The following is a 12,689-nucleotide window of genomic DNA, read 5'->3' on the forward strand; positions in this document are numbered from 1 at the left end:
CACCTGCCAAATCCCACCCGATGGCCCTGCAGGCTCCAGTCCTCTGGGCACCCACCCAGCCCCTCTGTAGAGAGCACATCAGTTTCTCTTCTCCCCAGCTTCTACCGGAGGCTTTGGCACTCACACAGGACTGACGGCAGGACAGAAATGCTTGGGGGTAAGCGAAGAAGGGTGGGGAAGGGGTTCAGGCAGGATTGCTGGGACAGACAAGAGAATGGGGAACAACAGCACACACCCCCAGGGCCAGCTGCACAGCACAGCAGTAACGCATGGCTCGAGAGAAGCCAGATCCCTTATGGCGACTGTGGTTTGAATCCCCCGCACGGTCAGCCTGACACAGACCAGGCATGAGCACAATGCCCAGGACCTGGCAGGATGCAGGACTGGAGGAAGGGGATCGTACCATGACCAGACCTTGTGGAGAGTGCTTCTCTCCCTCACTGCCTCTATCTCAACACCCACATGCCCATCTTCTATCACGAAGAAAGAAAAAAATTAAAAGCAAAAAACAAGCACACCAAATGTCTCCTCTGGGCATGTCCTGCCTAAGAAGTCTGAGTCCCAGGCCCGGTTCCTGAACTAACAAGCTATGTGACTCTAGGCACGGTTCCTCCTTCCTCTGGGCCTCCCTGCTCTGACGTCAAAGCCTCTGATGTCCATCTCTCTGCGCTCAGGCTCTGTCCACAAAGAGCTTGTCATCTGTCAGTAGCTTTATTTCTACAAACGATAAATAAAAAGTCACACCTTAAAAACCACAAGGGGTTAGCCAGTGGTGGGATGGTTAAGGCAACTGGATTCCAGGTGGCCGGCTGTGCAGTAAGTCCCAGACCCCAGCGGCTTGAAAAACATGCTGGGCACATGTGCACACATGTATGCCCAGAATCCCGAAAGGAGAGAGAAATGGAGAAGAGATTGTGGCATGACCATCCCCCACGGGGGGCAGGACTGCTTTCCCACTTTCCCTCACTCTCACTCTCTCTTTCTCTACCTCTCTAGTGCGTGCACATTCCCTCTAGCAAAAAAAAAAAAAAAAAGAAAAAGAAAAGTTTAAGCCACAAGATGGGCCATAGACAGCAATGAGGATTCAGCAATCCAGAAGTCTTCCTGGAAGAGGTAAGACCAAAGCTGGCCTTAAGACTGAATGGGTTTGGATAGGCTGAGAAGGATGAAGTGGAGGGCCTAACAGGACCAGAACAGGGTGTAGGTATAAGCTGTGAAGAGCTTCATCTTGCAGGAAAGCGGGGCACCTGTCGCAGAGGGCCTCGAGTGCTCGGCAGCAAGGTTTGGACATGAAGGAGCCCTGCAAACGAGCATGTAGTCCATGATGGAAGAGAGCCGTGGAGGGGGATGGAGCAGGGGTCATGGTCCTCCCTGAACTGTGAGGAAACCTGCCCAGAGAGGGGACAGCTCCGGCTCGCAGGACCTCCCAGAGTCACTTGACAGGCTGGTGGCCAGGGCAACTGCAGTTCCTCACTAAGCAGGTGAGGGGCCGGAAACCAGAGAGCTGCTGCTCCCACCCGGCCCTCCAGAGCACAGTAACGCCTCAAACGCAGTGGATTCGGCCCAGGACCCCATTTAACAGGAGGCCCAGGGATGGAAAGTGAGCAACTCAGAGACATACGATTAGGAAGTTGTGTGAATCGCCACTCCCGACCTCGAGCCCGGAGCCCGGTTCCCACCCACCCCACAACGGCGTGTGTAAGAGTGGCTTCAGTAAGACTTAGGAGAGGTCTTCCAGCAAGTCTGGATCAACTTTACTATCAAGACAAGCAAAAGAGGGCTAGTTCTGGGCTAGCAGGTGGCAAGGTGGTTAAGGCAGCTGGATCCATGTGGCCAACAGCACAGTTCTAGTCCTGGACCCGGCAGCTTGAAAAAGTACACCAGGTATGTATGCGCGCATGCCCCAAATCCCAAGAAGAGAATGGAGGAGAAGGGACTGAGGTGCGGCCATACCCCAGGCAGTGTGCTTTCCCTTTCTCTGTTTCCCTTCCTCTCTGTGTCTGTGTGGAGAGCACTTGCACCCTTTAGAAAACTAGGGGAAAAAAAAAATCTAGGCTAGCCCTTTCTGCAGAGCCCCTTTCAGCCCATAGAGGTCCTTCCTCTCTGGGCTATTTCCTCCAGAACAGACTCCCAGTCCCCTCAGCTGCTCAGTACAGTCAGTTACTCCAGTGAGTATTTCCACAGGTATCTGAGCTCCCCTCTCAGCTCACCTGGGAGCCCTCTGAGGGCGAGGACCACATCTTACTCAGCTCTGTGCCTGCTCCCCACTGTGCCCCAGACCAGGGCTCTAAATGTCAGCAGCATGTAACTCACAAGGATGAATTATCATCCTGGAAGAGAGGATCCAAAAAAGGCTGGAAGTGATCGCTGGGTCTGTGTTCTCACGCTTCAGCCTGCGTCAGCACCAGCTGCAGGGCTGATTCAAATACAGATTTCTGGGCCTGCCCCAGAGGTGCCGATGCCACAGAGCTGTCGCAGAGCCCAGGAAAGTGCTGCTGCTGCTGCCGGCCTAGTAGTTAGGGGCACTGGATTCCCATGTGGTCGATCACAGTTCAAGTCCCAGACCTGGAGGCTTGCTTTCTTGCTTTCCCTTTCTCTCTCTGTCTCTCGTTGGTCAAACTGAAATAATAATAATAGTTATAATAACAAACAGAATTGAATAAATACATAGTTCTTAAAAAGAATCTCTGGGAGAATGAGGCCCAGAGATTGCAAAGGCAGCACTGTCATCATTATCATCCTGGCCATTGTCACTGTCATTATAACCCTGTCATTACAGCCCTCCTCACATGGCCAGCACCGTGCAAGCATTTCATGCACATTTGCCTCCAGAGGAAAAAATCAAGGCAAAGGGTACAAAGTCATTTGTCCAAACTCACTCAGCTGATAAGGGTTAACATCAAGATTTGAACCCTGACCTAAGTCCAGAAGCCACAAGTCTAACCATCACCCGCCACAACCTACTCATAACTCATGTTGACCAGCCAAGAAATTCTCTGGAGGCTCCCAAATCTGACAGGCTCCTTTCCATTGTGGGATAAGCGTGCGTGTGGTGCTCTCAGCCCAGAGGTCTCTTAAGGGGGCCTCTGGGAAGTCCCACATCTGGACAGAGCTGCCCCTTAAGCCCAGTGACCAAGAGCACTTTCTTCCGCAAGCATGCCTTTTCCAATGCTGCATCCTTCTCCTCTACTCCTTCTTTTTCTCCTTCTCCTTCTCTCCTCCTCCTTTTTTTTTTTTTTTTAAGAATTACTTCTTTTAGGGGTTAGCAAGTGGCATGGTGGTTAAGGCACTGGACTCCCACATGGCCAACTGCAGTTTGAGTCCTGGACCTGGTGACTTGCTTTCTCTCTCTCTCTGTGGTTAAAATAATAATAATTAATTAATTAAATTATTCTTCTAAAATTATTTGTTTTAATTTTCTTTCTTTATTATTCTTTTTAAATTTACCATAGGGCACATGCACTCACCAGAGAGAGACAGAAAGAGAGAAAGAAAGAGCGAAAATAAGAAACCAAGCCGCCAGGTCCTAGACTCAAACCATGGTCAGCCATGTGGGAATCCAGCGCTTCAACCACCACACCACCTGCCGGCCCCTGTATCTTTCATGCGACCCCGCTGATGGAGGACACATGTCTGCATTCATCCTTCAGGCTCACCCCACACCCCTACCTCCTCACTCAGTGGCAGAACACAATGAACTAATCTCCGTCTCCATCACTGTGGTGCTGGCTGTCGCTGTCCAGAGGGGCCTGTCTCCCCCATTAGACAGGAGTTCACAAGAGCAGGGATCTCATCTGAGTCATCTGAGTCCCCAGTACAGGGCCTGCCCAGAGCAAGGGTTTAGACTGAGTGACGAATGAATGAATGAATGGGCAAAAGAGGAAATGGATGAGTGAATAAGTAACCAAACTGCCAAGATTCCCTCTGCTGGGCCTTTAGACTTCCAGATAGGGCAGATAGGGGTAGGAGGGCGTTTCTTTCTTTCTTTTTTTTTTTTTTTTTGGAGAGGTTTTTGCTATAGGGCACGTTCACTCGCCAGACAGACAAAGAGAGACAGAAAGCAAGAAATCACCCCCCCGGGGGGATAGCCACGCCGCAATTCCTTCTCCTCCATTCTCCTCTCGGGATCCTGGGCACGCACACACATGCGCCCGGCGTGAGTTTTAAGCCACCAGGTCCGGGACACGAACCGTGGTCGACTACGTCGGAGTCCAGCGACATAGCCATTACGCTAACTGCTGGTCCTGGGGTAGGAGGGCATTTCTGACAGCTCCCTCACCAACTTCCACTGTCCATGGGCCAAAACATATAGCTACACACACACACACACACACACACACACACACGCATGCTCTTGGTATTCCGCCTCCACCTCCACACCTCTAAGACCGAAGAGCTCCCTCCGTCCAAGGCTGCCTGTACGATTGAAGAACTGTACTAGCCAGAAGGGTCTTGCATCACCCATGACCACGGCACTGGGCTGCCCCAAGCAAAGCTGCTCTCCTGGCCTTGACGACAGGCAGAGATGTGGGAGCATGTGTCCTGTCCTCCACTCAGCCCTGGCCTCCTGTCCAGACTTCCTTCTTCCTCTCATACCAAGGACAGCACTTCCCACTGTCCCCCCACACACCTGGGGTGTCCCTTCTGCTGTTCCCTCCACCCAGATGCCCCTGGGGCAACACAGAACTTAATAACTCTACATCCAAGTCCCACCCACCATCAAGGCTCAGCTCAAAAGCCTTCCTGGTCACTCTGAAGTAGAAATCACATCTTCCTGTCATGCGTCCCTCTCTCCCCCACCACACACACAGGGAACATCAAAAAGTTTGTGGAAAATGGAATGAAACACTAGTTTTTATTGATGGTGTTTACGAATTATTTATTTATTTATTTTTTTGAGAGGTTTTCGCTATAGGGCGCGTGCGCTCGCCAGACAGACAGAGAGAGACAGAGAGACAGAAAGCGAGAAATCACCCCCCAGGGGGGATGGTCACGCCGCAATCCCTTCTCCTCCATTCTCCTCTCGGGATCTTAGGCATGCACGCACACGCGCCTGGCGTGAGTTTTAAGCCACCGGGTCCAGGACACGAACCGCAGTCAACTACGTGGGAGTCCAGCGACATAGCCATTATGCTAACTGCTGGTTCCCTATTAATTTTTTTCCCCCTTTTTTGACCTGAGAGAGACAGGGAAACTGAGAAAGCAAGCCACCAGGTCTGGGACTGGAACTGTGGTCAGTCCTGTGAGAGTCCAGGACCCCAACCACCACGCCATCTGCCAGTCCAGCACCAGTTTATTTTGGTGCAAAAATGTTGAAATCCATGCATAGTTCATAACACGCATTTACCATGACCTTTTTGACACCCCCTCCCTACACACACGTCGCACCCCTTTCTCTCTCTCAGGGCCCTTTCTCTTAAGTTGAGCTGATTCAGACGAATTTCCCCTTTTGCTCTTGAACAAGCGGACAGCAGAAATGGGGTTGATCATCAGAGCACCCCTCCCCCACTGAACACTGGGAGCCTTGAATGCAGCAGGTGCTCAGGAAGTGCCAGAGAATGAATGACATGTGAGTCACTGTGACAGGACAGGGACTGTGTTAGGGTGCGCAGCACCAAATGCACGTGTGCACACAGTCCCATGAATGAGTGCCTGCAAGCATGTTGTCAGCCCCTCCTGTTCTCCAAGCCGCAGTCTCCCAGAGCCTTCTGGGGGCCCCTCCGACATGGCATGGCAGAAAGGAAGTTGTGAGATGAATGGGGGGAGGGAGGAGCAAAGGAAGGGCTAGAGATACCAGCACCAGAGGAACCGGCCCAGAGCCAGCGCCTAGGAACCCCAGAGAAACTACCCTGGCAAGGGGTAGCCAGAACCCAGGCCAGTGAATGGTCATGGAAAGAAGGCACAGCTGATGGGATGATGGGAGGGCAGGTCAGCAACTCGGGAGCCTAGACTCAGGGTGGACTGAGGTGCTGGGTGCATCCCTGCTGAGCCCTGAACTCCATCCTGCCCTGGAGCTCCCCTCTCAACACCTCCTCCTTGCAACTGGGCTGCTAGGGGTCTAGTCCTGGCTTACCTTCCTGGGTTTGGCCCTTGCTCACAGTAAGGGCTATTGCAATCCAATCCCCAGTGCAAATCTCCCCAAAATGAGTCCCTGTGGTCCTTCCCAGGACCAGCCTCTGGCTTTCCCCTTGACCCCAGCCCTCCCCATGCTGATGAGAGACCCGCCCACCTCAGCTTAAATCCCAGGATGCTACATCCCCAGCCTGCCCAAGCAGGAGTGCCCCGGGCCTGGAGGCCAGTCTCTGGGTAAAGAGTGATCTGCCCAGGAGAGTCCAGGGCGGGGGAGGAGCCGGGAGCAGGAGGATCCCCGGAAACGTGGCCCTTCCCAGGCTGGGAGGTGGGAGACTGGCGGCCCACGCAGGGTCTTACCTAAGTGGTGGGAGGCTGCAGACCTGGCAACTGGAGGGTCCGAGGCCAGAAGGGCGAGTCTGCGGAGACGGCTCAGAAACAGCCCTCCCAGGTCCCAGAGCAGAGCCTGATGGGGAAGGCTGCGGGTAGCGGTGGACGTCAGAGGCCAAGGCGGGGCGGCCTGGGCTAGTTGCTGGACCGGTCTGCTCTTGTTTCCTCCTCTCCCCTGGACCGGGCGGGGCGGGGAGGGGCGGCCCAGGCTGCTGAGTCTGCAGACTGGAAGGGCCAGGCCCACCCACACCACACCCCTGCTAGGGCCAGGCTGTCTGCCCCCGCGACAAGTCAATTCCCGGGCCGCGGGGCAGAGGCGGAAATGAGAACCGCGGCACAGGGCACAGTCCGGACCCAGCCCTACAGGCGCCAAAGCCGCCTCCCTGCTGGTGCCACGGCAGCCGCTCGGTCTTAAAAGGTGGCATTACTGTTCATTCATACCTTCACTAAGCACCTCCTACGTGCCAGCCCTGCGCTGGGTGCCGGGGTGAGGTTCTGAGCAGGACGCACTGGCCTTGTCTTCACAGGTATTGGAGTACTGATAGAAACGAGGTGAGCACGGATGGTTCAGACCGCACAGAGAATGAATATCCTCCACCTTCTCACCTGCCATGAACCCATGGTCCCTTCAGGCAAAGAGCAGCTAGACTCCAGTTGAAAATCACAGAGTTGACAGAAGAGGCACCCCTGCCCTCTACCCGCCCCATGATCATGTATACATGTCTTGCTATGTAATGTATGATATGCTATGAATTATATGTGACACGACCGTGCCTATAGAGGACCCGCCTAGAACAATCTGCATCAGAGTCTAGCCAGGTGGTGTGGTGGTTAGGGCAACTGGATCCCACATGGCCAATAGTGCAGTTGGAGTCCTGGATTCAGTGGCTTGGAAAACACAGTCGGGTATATGCCTGGGAGCCCCAAATCCCAAGAGGAGAATAGAGGAGAAGTGATTGCAGCATGGCCATCCCCCAAGGAGGGTGCTTTCTTTCTCTCTCTCTGTTTTCCCACTTTCTCTTTCTCCCTCTGTCTCTCTGTCTCTCTCTGTCTCTGGCATGTACACACCCTATAGCAAAAAGAAAAAGATGCATCAGTGTTCACGTCTGGGACACAGGCTCATCTGCCACAATTCGAAGAGCTCTGCAAAATAGAATGGTGATCCTAATCCCGGAGGAGGAGCTTGGCAGGAGGAGTGCATTCCACACCAGGACCAGTGAGCTGGAGCCGCTGGTCCTGCCAGGCTCCCATGGAGGCTGGTATGTGAACTCATCCTGCCCCTGTCCCGAGCTTGGCTACCCTGCAGGCCCAAGCAACCCTCCTGTGGGGCCTTTGGCCATGTAACAAAGATGGAGGCCTTTTACCACTCACTTCGGCCAGGCTGTCAGAGGGTGAAGCTGGAGGGCGAAGCAGCAGGGCGGGAAGGACTGCTACCCAGGCACGAGGCTTCCACAGCCGGCATCACATCACAGCCCAGCCAGCGCTCGCTCAGCCTGCAGTTTTCGTGCTGGAGCCTCAGCTCAGCAGAGGCTCCGTCTGTCAGAACAGCAAATGACAGCCAAGTGCAGCGAGACACAACTGGGGACACCCAGAAACTTCGGGACAGGTGGGCTTTGAGGGAAGGGGGATTCCTGCACCGGCAGGATGGCTGTGGGCTGGCATAAACCGTGACTTAAATTGAGGTGATACTATAATCGCATGTCAGTCCCGAAGCTAGTTACAGTCTCTTTTTACCAAGGTAACCGTATGATGTGTTTTATAATCTGCTGTTGCCCTCAGCAGTGATCTCTCCATGGTTTTCATTGCTACGTAGTATTTCTCTTTATAGATTTACGCTAACTCAGGCAGTCTCTTTTCGTTTTTGTAACTTTACTAAGTTAGAAATTATAGGGGCCGGCAGGTAGCATGGTGGTTAAGGGTGCTGGATTCCCACATGGCTGACCACGGTTCAAGTCTCAGACCTGGCTGCTTGCTTTCTCGCTTTCCCTTTCTCTCCTTCTCTCTCTCTGTCTTTGTCTGGTTGAATTAAGAAAAAGAAAAAGAGTAATAATAACAAAGGGAATTAAATAAATCTTTAAAGAAAAAAGATAGAATTTACATATAATAAAATCACATTTTTAAAGTGTACAATTGAGAGACCAGCAGGTGGCGTGGTGGTAAGGCACTGGACTCCCACATGACTGACTGAGGTTTGAGTCTCAGACCTGGTGGTTTGCTTTCTCACTTTCTCTTTCTCTCTGTCTCTCTCTGACCAAATTTTAAAATAATAATCATAATAAATTAAATTAAATTAAAAATTATTTTTTAAAAAGTGTACAATTGGATGAGTTGTGACATACATACATACATACATTGTATATATATTATACATGTGCACTAGAATCTTCAAAAACTTCACAGAAAATGCATATTATGAAAAACAATGCAGGGATTTAAAATTTTTTTGCACCAAAATAAACTCATAATTTAATTCCATTTTTCCACAAATATTTAAAGTCCCCATATATATATATAGATAGATAGATATACATATACACACACACACACACACACACACACTCATAAGTATACATTATGTATATGTGTATATATGGGGACTTTCAAAAATGTCTTGGGCATGCATCCCTCCCAGGAGGTGTGTGTGTGTGATTTCTCACTTTCCCTCTCTCTATCTTTCCCTGGTGAGCACACACACCTTATGGCAAAAAACTAAAAAAAAAAAACAATTTTAATTCTGCATCTATTTTATTATCGATATTGTTTTGCAGATTTCTTTATTTGTAATATTTTTGCTTGGTTTTGATTTCCCAGTACTGTTAGCCTCATAGAATGAATTGAGAAGTATACCTTTCTCTTCAAATTCCCAAAAGAGTTTGTGAATTGCTATTATTTATTCCGTAAATGTTACAATTCAACAGTGTAGCCTTCATTATGTGAAATAGGCTTTATAGACTTTTTAAACTATACATTCAATTTATTTATTAGATATAGAGCTATTTAAGTTATCTTTATTCTTGAATGAACTGTAGAACTTCCCTACTTCATCAAAATTGTTCAAATTTATTCTCATACAATTATTCATAATATTTCCTTATTTCAAGTTAATATCTGTCAAATCTGTAGTGATCTCCCCACTTTCATTTCTGAGATTGGTCTTTTATGTCTTCTTTCTTTTTACTGATCAGCCTAGCTTGAGTTTGATCAATTTCATTAATCTCAAAGTACTAGATTTTTGTTTTATTGATTTTTAGCAGTTTTCCTGTGTTATAATTTTTAATTTCTACTCTTATCTTTATTATATCTTATCTTCAGCTTATTTTAGTTCTGTTTGCTTTTCACTTTCTGATTGTATAAAGCTGAAGCATTAGGTAATTTATGAGAGAACTTTCCTTCTTTCTATTATAAGTTTATAATGCTACGTACTTCCCTCAAGCTCTGCTTTAGCTGCATCACAAGAAAACTTCACACTTAATTTTTATTTTCATTAATTTTTTTTAATTCTTTTTTTTTCTTTTTTTTTTTTGGAGAGGTTTTTGCTATAGGGCACGTGTGCTCTCTAGACAGACAGAGAGACAGAAAGCGAGAAATCACCCCCCCAGGAGGGATGGCCACACCGCAATCCCTTCTCCTCCATTCTCCTCTAGGGATCTTGGGCATGCACGCACACGCGCCCGGCGTGAGTTTTAAGCCACCAGGTCCAGGACGTGAACCGCGGTCGACTACATGGAAGTCCAGCAACATAGGCATTATGCTAACTGCTGGTCCCAATTCTTAAGGATTATTCTTTTATTTAACTTTATTTATTTGTTTATTTATTTTAATTTGACCAGAGAGAGACAGAGAGAGAGAGAAAGTGAGAAAACAAGCCACCAGATCCGGAACTCAAACCATGTTTGGCCATGTGGAAGTCCAGTGCCCTTAACCACCACACTACCTGCTGGCCCCTTTCATTCAAATTTAAATAGTTTCTGATCTCTCTGTAATGTTTTGACCCATGCGTTATTTAGAAGTGTACTGTTTTATCTTAGGAGGAAATTTAATGAGGATATGAAAGAACTATACACTAAAAATTACAAAACATTGATAAAAAGAGTTGAAGGCATAAAGAAATCAAAACATATCCTGTGTTCATAAAATTTTCATATTACCCAAAGCAAAGATTCAATGCATCCAATAACATTTTTCACAAAAATAGAAAAAAAATTGTATAATATGGTGACTACAGTCTTGTAAATAGCCATGTATTATATAATGAAAATTGTTAAGAGAATAGATTTAAAGAGTTCTAACCACAAATAAATAAGACAGGTAATTCATATGTTAATTAGATTGATTTAGCCATTCCACAGTGTAATCATATTTCAGCATATTTAGTAGGCCATAAATTTATGCAATTTTTTGTCTTTTAGTTTTTCCTGTAAGGCATGTGTGCTCTCTAGAGAGAGAAAGTGAGAAATCACCCCTCAAGGGAGATGACCATTGCTGTAATCCTTGCTCCACCATTCTCAGGGTCTTGGGTACGCACACACATGTGCCCGGCGTGGTTCGAACCACAGTCAACCATGTGGGAGTTAAGGCCAGTGCAGAAATTTTTTGGGTTTTTTTTAAGAGGTTTTTGCTATAGGGCGCGTGTGCTTGCCAGACAGACAGAGAGAGACAGAGAGACAGAAAGCAGGAAATAACCCCCCAGGGGGATGGCCACGCCACAATCCTTTCTCCTCCATTCTCCTCTCGGGATCTTGGGCACACACGCACACGCACCTGGTGTGAGTCTAAGCCACCGGGTCTGGGACTCGAACTACGGTCGACTATGTGGGAGTCCAACAACATAGCCATTACGCTAACTGCTGGTCCCAAGAAGGGGGGCTTTTTCCTCTCACTCATGCTGTTCTCCCAAAAGGATGGATATATGGAAGAGAAGGGATTGTGGCATAAGCCAGCTTCATTGGGGGTGCTTTTTCCCTCTCCCTCTCCCTTTCCCCCCTCCCTCTCCCTCTCTCTCTCCCTCTTCCTCTCCCTCTCCTTCTCCCTCTCCCTCTTCAGGAAATACATGCACTCTTGGGCAATTAAAAACATAAAAATAAAAAACAACTGTACTCTACCACTCTCATCCTAACCACCAGTCCTGGTCCTGAGAGGCAAACACTTTTTAGCTCTTTTAGCTACCTCTGCTAGTTGCTTCCACTAGCGACTATATATATATATATATATATATGCACACACACACGCATGCATATATATAGTTTATATATATACATATATATAGTAATTTTTTGCCTTAACAGTTTTTTAAAATAATTATTTTACTAATTTTATTTATTTATTTATTTTAATTTGAACAGAGAGGGACAGAGAGAGAGAAAGAAAGCAAGTCGCCAGTTCCGAGACTTGAACTGGAGTGGATCATGTGGGAGTCCAGCATCCTTAACCACCACACCACCTGCCAGCCCCAGCCTTATCAGTTTTTAATGTTATCCGGAGATCTTCCTCCACAATAGGTCATGAATTAACACATACTGCCACCATGCCTCTTCTCTTCCCACCCCCACTCCAAGTGTTCAATTCATGTTTTTAACTTCTCTCTAGTTACCTTTGGAGAGTTAAATCATACAAACACGCTTTTTCTTTTTTTTTTTTTCATTGTTCTATAATCTATAGACAGTAGGGCTTGCTTCTCCACTTGGTAAAATGAGGCTATTAGGGCCTTTTCTTTCCCCTCTGGCTCTTTTCCCCTTTATCTCTCTCTTACTTTGTTTGAACTTGCAAACTACCAAGGTTGTTGACATTAAATTCTATCCTGTAGCCATAATTAAATCCTCGAAGCTTGAATTACAGATTGATCCTAACACACAGTTTTCACCTTATCATCAGCGATGGGAACAATGGTCATTTCAGAGCAAAACCTGGGTACTATCATTTCATTTTCTCTCATATAGAGTCATTCGCTCTTCCTGGAGTTTCTAATTACTTTTCTTTTTCTGGTACTATTTTCCTTCATTTATCTTAACTCATTAGACCTGGATAGGCACACCTCTCCGCGCTCCTAAGACACTTGTGATTTTCTTTGCCACTGTTCTATCTTATCAGATGGTCTATGAGATCCCCTCTTTTTCTTCTCAGAGACCTCTATTTTAATTAATCTGATCTGGTTGCTTTCTAGGCTTCCTGGCGTGGTGATCATTAGTGCTGCTCACAAATGTTCTCGTTTTCCATCTAGACAAAGGCTCGAC

Source organism: Tupaia chinensis, unplaced genomic scaffold (genome assembly GCF_000334495.1).
Source record: "Tupaia chinensis unplaced genomic scaffold, TupChi_1.0 Scaffold000165_2, whole genome shotgun sequence".
Classification (NCBI taxonomy): Eukaryota; Metazoa; Chordata; class Mammalia; order Scandentia; family Tupaiidae; genus Tupaia; species Tupaia belangeri.